The sequence below is a fragment of the Prionailurus bengalensis genome, chromosome A1, assembly GCF_016509475.1.
Source record: "Prionailurus bengalensis isolate Pbe53 chromosome A1, Fcat_Pben_1.1_paternal_pri, whole genome shotgun sequence".
Taxonomy (NCBI): Eukaryota; Metazoa; Chordata; class Mammalia; order Carnivora; family Felidae; genus Prionailurus; species Prionailurus bengalensis.
Window position 1 is genome coordinate 126,143,643 of NC_057343.1, and position 9,795 is coordinate 126,153,437.

The window sequence follows — 9,795 nt, forward strand, 5'->3', positions numbered from 1 at the left end:
AATCTCTTATGTGTTTTTTTTGTTTTGTTTTGTTTTTTGAGCACTTAGTGTTTTTTAGCATTTGCTGCTTATGCCAGTTATAGCTTTTAACATTTTAGTGCAGAACTTGCTTACTTTTTTGTCTTTCACATTAGTCTATGAGTTCCTGGATATGGAGCTATTCCATGATTAGATTATTAGATTAAAATATGATTAGATAAAAATATGCCTTAAGACATTAATATTATATTGACTAAGTATGATTTTGTATGACTCATTTTCACATATTTATCAGCAGCATTCATTAATGTTAATTTAGTGTCAATGAGCTGTTAACTCTCCTAAACACTTGAACCATAGACCAGCATGGGAAATAGCCACCTTGTATCACCATGAATGAAGAGCCAAAATAAGATATGGACACAACTCTTGGAAAACTAAAACAAACAATTAAGACAACCAATTAGAGCTCAGAACCCACACCTCAAGTGAAAACATCTTTCTGGATTTTTTAAAAGTCTGAAAGTTTAAAATTTCTGTTACTAGTTTAATTGAAAACCTATTACATCTGCGGAAAATTGTTCTTATGTCTGATGAACTGCTTTCATAATTAGGAATCCAACAGTTTAGAGCTGTAAATGGGAGGAAAATTTATTGAAGTTCTTAGCAAAAGAAGGCATTTTAAAACAATTTTTGGCCATCATTTTCATGAGAGAGTAGAATCTTCATTTTTTTGAATAAAGAAATGAAGCTCGGGGTGGTTAAGAAATTTATCCAAGGAAATTTTAAGCGGGGGTGGGGGAGTGGGAGTCACAATTCCAAGTTTATATTACCTCTCTAAATTTTTAAAAAAAGTTCCAGTCCGCTGTAGTGGGCCCAGTCCATCAGATACTGCAACATTTGGAGTGTCTTAGTGGGTCCACAGGTGGTGCCTTTAATGAATAAGATGCTCTAGGCCATTAATTTTAGTTAGAATTTTCTTTACAATTAGAAGTTGCCTTTGTGTGAAATTTTTAGAGTGTAGCTTAAGTGTAGAGTGGGCCTTGTACAGAAGCCCACCCTCCCTTTTCGGTTAGCTCTCTCTGCTCCTTCCTGAGAACTCTATTGAGCAGGAAGAGAAGGGTGAAGCAGTCACCTCTAGGGATAAGTTTAGGTCCTAGGTGCATAGCTGGTCAAGGGCAAGGAGTCCAGTGTGAACTCCAGAAGGGTCAGGGAGTTATACAGAGAATCAAGGAAGTGTGTTTTTTCACAAAACATGCTAGGACGGAGACAATATCCGCTGAAAAATAACATTAATAAGTGGCATCTGTCATTCGAAGAGCTCAAAGTATTTGGGAATATTTGCTCACTGAGCTGTGAGCCACACCTATGTTGTATCTATGGATCATTTAATGAACGAGAAACTGCATTTTAGCTTAAAGTTTGCTCCTGTGACTCAACGAGGAATTGGGGAATGGACAAGAACAGAACCCAGGTTTCAAGTCTTTTCACTCAAAATAACCATGGGGGTGAACAGATGTTGGCAAGTGACAGTAAGCATCTTTGTTATATTTACAACATTCATTGGCCATTATTTTGAACTGTGGGAATTATAGAGAGAGGGAAGTAGCTTCTTTTCTAGAAGAACTTCCAGTTCAGTTTGGGAGCTTTGGCTCATAGGCAAAAACAAGAAATAGATGAAGCCAGCATATGCTAAGTGCCAAATAAAGAATCCAGACAGGAAGTTCAGAGGAGGGAGCTGTTGCCTAGGCTGAGGCAGTCAGGGAACACTTCATATAGAAAGACCTCATAGGAGCTTTGAGGAAAGATAGAACCTGGATATAAAGAGAGGCATGGGCAGGTGATTTACATGTTGAGAGATGTGAGGGGAGTGGGAGGTGCATGGAGTCTTTTGGGGGTGCCCCCACAGGTATAACAACTGAGAGGCATGTGCCACCTGAAGTGAGTTATTATTTTGTATTTTTTATTAAAATTTTTAAAAATGTTTTTATTTATTTTTGAGAGAGAGAGAGAGAGAGAGAGAGAGAGAGAGAGAGAGAGAGAGAATGAATGAGGAGCAGGGGAGGAGCACACAGAATCCAAAGCAGGCTTCAGGTTCTGAGTTGTCAGCACAGAACCCATTGCAGGGCTCAAACTCACAAACTGTGAGATCATGACCTGAGCTGAAGTCAGCCACTTAACTGATTGAGCTACCCAGGCACCCCCTGAAGCAAGTTTTTAAAAATGCTTTAGAGCCTGTTTGATCAGGAAATGAGCTATCTTTTCTCTGAAATTCCTTGAAGTGTAATTTCTTTTGGTCTGAGGTAACTGACCCTGTCCAATGAACCCTTCTTTGTTATGATGACCAGCCCAAGCTTCTACTTTGCTGGTTGAATTTCTTTTCGGCACAGTTCTGCTGAGAGGAGCAGTCCCTCTCATTGCTTCCTTTTCTGAATGGAGAAATTGTTCATGCCTATAGGGAGTGGACCAAGGCAAACTGGGGTAGTCCAGTTTTGTGAAAATCAAAAGAAAGATTTTAAAGAGAGAACGGTCAACGGTTTTGACAGATGCAGAGAAGTCATGGAGAATGGGGTTCTGTGTGTCTGATTTTCTATGGTCAGTAAAGTACAATTACATATTAGTTTATTCTTGAATTAAGGTGATGCAGAGAATATGAGTCAGCCATTGCTAGCTGTTCTGCCTAAACTCGAATAACCTTTCCTATGATTCTTACAATTGTTAAAAAAAATGTTAAAAAATTCCACCATTATCTATATTAATAAATTTAAATTCTGCTTTAAAAAATTCTTTTTTAATCTACCCTCCTTCAAAATGCATGTATCTGATGCATGTGTTCTGTAGGCTTTTTATTTTTATTTTTATTTTTATTTTTTTTTTTTAATTTTTTTTTTCAACGTTTATTTATTTTTGGGACAGAGAGAGACAGAGCATGAACGGGGGAGGGGCAGAGAGAGAGAGGGAGACACAGAATCAGAAACAGGCTCCAGGCTCTGAGCCATCAGCCCAGAGCCCAACGCGGGGCTCGAACCCACAGACCGCGAGATCGTGACCCGGCTGAAGTCGGACGCTTAACCGACTGCGCCACCCAGGCACCCCTGTAGGCTTTTTATTTTGTTAAAGAGTTATTATAGCCTGTTAAGAAAGTAAGAAGTTTATTTCAACATTAGGCAGAATGGTGTGATTAATGTTAATATTCTGAAAGAAATTATGGAAAATGGTTTTAAGTTGAAGTATCAGTGCAACTGATACTAATTACTAACTTCCCAGTAAAGTTTATACATTTTTTTGCAGGGAAGTTGAAGGAGGCCTATCAGTGGAAGAAAGGACCCAGTTGATTTCCTAGTTAGAAAAAGTCCAGAAATGAATCAATGGGAAGGAGAGATGCTTTTAGTAGGGAAGTAAAGGAAGAGTGAAATGGACAGATTTCTTTGGGAGGGAAATATTTAATTGTAATGGAAGCTATTAAAGAAAAAAATGTTGGGGCGCCTGGGTGGCTCAGTCGGTTGAGAGACCGACTTCGGCTCAGGTCATGATCTCACGTTTTGTGAGTTCGAGCCCCGCGTCGGGCTCTGTGCTGACAGCTCGGAGCCTGGAGCCTGCTTCGGATTCTGGGTCTCCCTCTCTCTCTCTGCCCCTCCCCCGCTCATGCTGTCTCTCTGTGTCTCTCAAAAATAAATAAACATTAAAAAAAATTAAAAAAAAAAGAAAAAATTGTTAATTTCAATTCAATACCAATATCACAGCAACTATATTTTACTTTTTGAAATATCCTGCCCCTGCCGTGTTAAGTTACTGTCCATAATCATGCATTTTTAAAAACATTGTTGTAATATGGGGTATGTAAAACGAAATATTCTGCCTTTGACTTAAGATGCACCTGATGTATGTGGATATTTCTACTTAGTCTTTATGAGTAACTTTCAAAGTTGCAATGTTATATTCCAGCACGGTTTCCTTTCCATTCCTGGATCTGGCCAGTGACTTCCATTTTTCTCTCTGATGATTGTCATCTCACAGCCCAGGGGCAGAGCCAATGAGAAGTTTGGGTTTAGGATCTTGAAAATAATTGCTTTTAGTTGATCTTGACAGGGATATGCTGTCAGTGGGCATGCCATGCCACTGTCAGGCTGCAGAAGACCATTCAACAAGAGAAAAAGGCCTGTGGAGCATAAGAGAGTGGAGCTCTCAGGAAGTGGGAGAGGTGCTAAGGTGGTGGGTGGTGGTGGTGGTGGGGAAGATGGCTTCCTTTCTCATACTTGCCCTGCCTCTCCTTCTCCTTTTGACTTTCTCTTTCTGCCTATGTTCAAGCTCTCTGCATCCCTCTTGCTTATCCTCTTGTGGTTCCTTCATTATCTCTCTCCAGGGACTTCTGCCTGTGCTTGGTATAGTTCAGAGATTCTCAACCCCATCAATGTCTACCTTTTAAATACATATTTTGTAATGTCCCTTTTATTATCTTGAAATGAAATTTATAGGTCATTGAAACACAAAACACATAACTAAATAATCAATATGAGGTTCTAACTATAATACAAAGAATAAAAGGAAATCAGTTTAAAATAAAATGATGCGGGGGGGGGGGTGCCTGGGTGGCCTAGTCGGTTAAGCATCCACATTTAGCTCAGGTCATGATTTCACGGTCCATGAGTTTAAGCCCCTCATCAGGCTCTGTGCTGACAGCTCAGAGCCTAGAGCCTGCTCTAGATTCTGTGTCTTCCTCTCTCTCTGCCCCTCCCCGCTTACTCTCTGTCTCTGTCTCTCTCAGAAATAAACATACATTATAAAAACAAAATAAAATGATGCACACATGCAGATACTCAGGCACAGCCATACTAGAAGTCTTACTGAAAGAGACAGATGCTTGTAGGTAGTGATAATGAATGTGCTCTGTTTTAAAGGAAGCAGACATCATTTAACTGGATATTGTTGGCTCTAGAAATATTTGACAGTGTGCAGTAAGGGCAAGAGAAACGCAACATCTTCTTTTTAAGGCATCTCTGGTTCCTTCCCATTAAATGCCAGTTGTACCCCATGGTTCATTATGACAATCAAAACTGCCCTGGTAACATTTTAAATACCTGTAGGGTGGAGTTACACTTCCATTAAAAATCACACCTGTGTTGAAAGGAATGCTAAATTCTGAGCTTAGGAACCTGGGCCCAAGTCCCATTTTTCTGCATCTATGTCTTGACGAACAGGACCAGTGGGGTTTTCATGGTTGCTGGAACTTTCTGATTGGTGTCTGGGAAGGGCTTTTTGAATGGGAACCAATCCTCTAGGGAGATCCTACTGATTTCTGTGACACAGTCACATGGTATGCTTGGCCTGGTGTGCATGCATCACCTCTTTTTTTTAGAAAGCAAGCCTCCTCTCTCCTTTAGCCGTGAGGTTCTGGACTCCACACTAGAACTCTGAGGTACATAATGCATAGTGCATAGCATGGTATGGGATTCCACACACAGTATCCTGCCCTCTGTGCCACACAGGTGGACTTACTACCCTGTCTGGGCCAATCAGAATCCTTCTCTGGGAGTTTTTACATCAAAATTGATGGAGGAGAATTCTCTCTGTTCTGGCCATGATGCTAGATGGTATGAGTTCACATGCTTCTAGAAGTTGTAGTTCTAGATTGTGGAGAGAGCTGGCACATGGAAGCAGAAATAGGAGAGATACTGATATCTGGTAGCAGCCTTTGAGGTAAGTAGTATCTCTGTCTCTTCCCCTCCTTGCCTATGCTAATTTGAAATGTATTTCTGATATGGGAAACCTACAGAATCCTGACTAACATAACTGCATTTCCACAAAATCCTGTCCTTATCCAGGACTCTAGTGGGATGCAGCTCTTCCAGAACTGTGCCGTGCCATTTGATAGCTACTAGTCCTGTGTAACTTTTTGTAAATATACTTCATTTTTTGGGAGCAGTTTTAGTTTCGTAGAAAAATTGAGCAGAAGGTTCAGAGATTTATCACCTACCCATGCCCCTCCACATGCACATCCTCCCCCAATATCAGTATTCCTCACCAGAGTGGTACAGTTGTCATAGTTAATGAATCTGTAAGACACATCATCATCACTCAGAGTCCATAGTTTACATTACAGTTCATTCTTGGTACAGTTCAGTCTGTGGGTTTGTACAAATGCATAACGACATGTCTCCACCATTATAGTATCATACAGAGTATTTTCACTGCCCTAAAAATCCTCTGTGGTCTGCCTATTCATTTCTACCTCTACTGTAACTTCTGGCAACTATGGCCTTAGTTTTGACTATTTGAAATGTGACTAGTCCAAATTGAGATGAAAGTGTAAACACACTGGATTTCAAAGACTTAGTACTAAAAAAAGTATAAAATACTTCAATAATTTTTATATTGATTGTATGTTACAATGATACTTTTTGGATCTATTGGGTCAAATAAAATATACTGTTAAAATTGATTTGTTTCTTTTTCCTTTTTAAGTGTGTCTAGAAGAAAATTAAAAACCACATGTGACTTCCATCTGTGGCTTGCATTATAATTCTTTTGGACAACTCTTCTCTAGAATACCTACCCCTAACCCTTACCATTCCCCCATCAACTTTCCTAGTAATTGAGCCAACAGGTCACTTTTGTAGACTTATATACAGAAGAGTTCCGATATGCAGATCTCAATTTAAAAGTATTATTCTGCTATTTGCATGTGAACTTTGGCTATGAGACTGGAGGGATTTCAGCTGCTAGTCCCTTACCAACACCTCTGTTTACAGTGATCAGCAGTGCCATGGCTTAACAATTCCATCTAATGATACGCTGCTGGTTTCCAGCCAGTGCATAGTGATTTTTTCTATGAGAAGAAAGAAGCCTATAATCTTGTCCTTTCACTCCATTGACATTTATTAGTGCTTTTCAAAAAGGCAGTGACATAGATTAAGGAATTCAGGTTGCAGGTGCAGTTTCCACCATATTTTAGCTGTTGATGGAATACGAGATTTTATGTGGCTGTCAGCAACTCCAGTTTCGTCATTGACAGTAATTGTGGGGTATATGAACATCAGAGATCCTTAAATTATAGTTTGACACATTACACAAATTAGGTCTTGATTAGTCCCTGGAGAGGTTTCATAGTAATTGATTGAGAGAGGTAAACTGGCATACACACATACGTGTGTGTTCTTACACACATAGATACACAATATGTGTGTATGTGTGTCTGCATATTCTGAAATGTTCCTCATTCCTAGGAAGTGATCAAGGCCCTATAAATGAACATGTAGGGTCTAGATTCTGAATTCACTAGCTCAGAGAATATTTATTGGGGTCACAAGTGTTTACTGAGGGCCTCCGAGCTAAGCAGAGTATACTAATCAGTATGCTATTGATTATTTGGGGGCTACTGAGGGTAATAGTCACTACCAGAGAACTTACTGCAGGAGTCCACAGGACTCCCAACCTAGCAGGGAACAGGAAAATGCTGAAAGGTTTTGCTGAAGAATCATAGTGCAGAGAGAAGTATATGGAATATTGAGTTACAAGATAAGACCTGAATCTGGGTCCTAGAAACCATCATTCACTAGCTGCTATGACTTCAGATATGTTCATTAGCATAGTTTCCAAACCTATAATAATGGTGTTAATAGCGATAAAAATAATAATCTTAAACTTGTAGGGTTGTTTAGAGGATTTGAGATGACATACCTAACAGCAATTTTATTAATACAAAAACACCTTTATAAATATTACTTAACTTCCTGATTAATAAATACTTTGGCTCTAGGGAATTGTTACTTATAGTTTATACATATAGGGTGGCAATTTTCAAAGAACAATTGAACATGAAATACATTAATAGTAAAATTCCACTGAAAATTTGATAGTTTTGGATTATTCTGAACACATTTTAGTTTAGGTTTTTAATGTGGCTTGTCATTATTTTTTTAAAAATTTTTTAAATGTTTATTTATTTTGAATGTGGGGGAGGGAGAGAGAGAGAGAGAGAGAGAGAGAGAGAGAGAGAGAGAGAGAATGAGTGGAGGAGCGGCAGAAAGGGAGGAAGAGAGAATCCCAAGCAGGCTCTGCCCTGTCAGTGTAGAGCCCTATGTGGGGCTCAATCTCATGAATCAAGAGTTCATGACCTGAGCTGAAATCAAGAGTCAGACACTTAACTGACTGAGCCACCCAGATTGCCCTAACATGGCTTGTAATTCTAAATTGCCACACTGATTACTCTAGAAGATATGGGAGATTAGGATAATCAGTTTATCCTTGGGATGAACAAAAAAAGGCTTTTCTATACAGTGTTTTAAAATGGACCCTGTCCTTTTTGTGATCTTCATAGATGCTCTAATGATAGTCCATAACTAAAACCTAACATCTCTTGCAATTTGCTTAGTAGATTCTATTAACTGCTGGGCTAGGCTAGACCAAAGAGACTGGTCCATGTTCAAGGATGGGTGAGAATGATGCCTTGGAGGTTGCTTTTACTTGATTTTCTCTATGGTGGATTATCAGCAGTATAAAGGATACATATAATATATGACCTGAATGGATGTGGGTTCCATTGCTTCCTTTGTTTTTCACGGAGATGCCTTCACAATTTGTTGGCCTTGGCCAACCTTGATAAATTGAAAGTTTGTCTGCTTGAAAGAGCACAGAATCAACTGCCTTTTATATCTGGCATCCATAAGTATCTTATTTGGGCATATAATGAAACCATTTGCCCTCCCTCTCAGCAAGCTGAGTCTCTGAAATCCAGGCTTTGGGGCTTGAAATTCTAACTGGTCCCGCACTGTGACAATATACTCTGGCCAATATACTAGGCTATGGGCTACCTTGTTCTTAGAGGGACAGTTCTTTCATTAGCTGTGTGAATTTAGGGTATCTAAAACACATACCTGGGTTTATGGTCTACTTTAAACTCTGTTGTTTAGATGAGACAGGTAGAAACAATGTTAAAAATTCAAGAATTCAGGATTTAATGGGGTGCCTGGATGGCTTAGTCAGTTGAGTGTCCGACTTTGGCTCGGGTCATGATCTCACAGTTTGTGAGTTCGAGCCCCGCGTTGGACTCTGTGCTGACAGCTCAGAGCCTGGAGCCTGTTTTGGATTCTGTGTCCCCCTCTCTCTGTCCTTCTCTTTCTTTCTCTCTTTCTCAAGAATTAAAAAAAGAGGGGCGCCTGGATGGCTCAGTCAGTTAAGCGGCCGACTTCGGCTCAGGTCGTGATCTCATGGTCCGTGAGTTTGAGCCCCGCGTCGGGCTCTGTGCTGACAGCTCAGAGCCTGGAGCCTGTTTCAGATTCTGTGTCTCCCTCTCTCTGACCCTCCCCCGTTCATGCTCTGTCTCTCTCTGTCTCAAAAATAAAGAAATGTTAAAAAGAATTAAAAAAAAAGAATTAAAAAAAAAGAATTAGGGAATTAGTTCATTGGATTTACACTGTCCTTTCTCAGTGATCCTGTTTTAAAATATAATTTCCCCTGAGAGGGCACCAGCGTGTTATTCAGAATTAGTTTTTATCTGCTTTATTAGATTTCTTCCATAATGGGACCAAGGCTGCATAAGCACATTGGATCACTGTGGAATGAAATGAAGTTTAGAAAGGTGGGTGACTGGGCATAAAGGGTAAATAGAGTTCACTACAAATATATTTACATCCTTTATGATTTTGTTTAGGGTCTGTCTAGCCAAGATGACTGCTTCTTTGGCTTTCTCTACAGTCAGTCTTGCATTTTTCCTCTAAAAGCAAATTTAGTGGAATTGTTCACAGTGGAACATTAGAGCCTGCTCTAGGCAGTGGCTGAACAGGTAGCCCCAGCTGCTGCCTCTCAGTCAGTCACTGC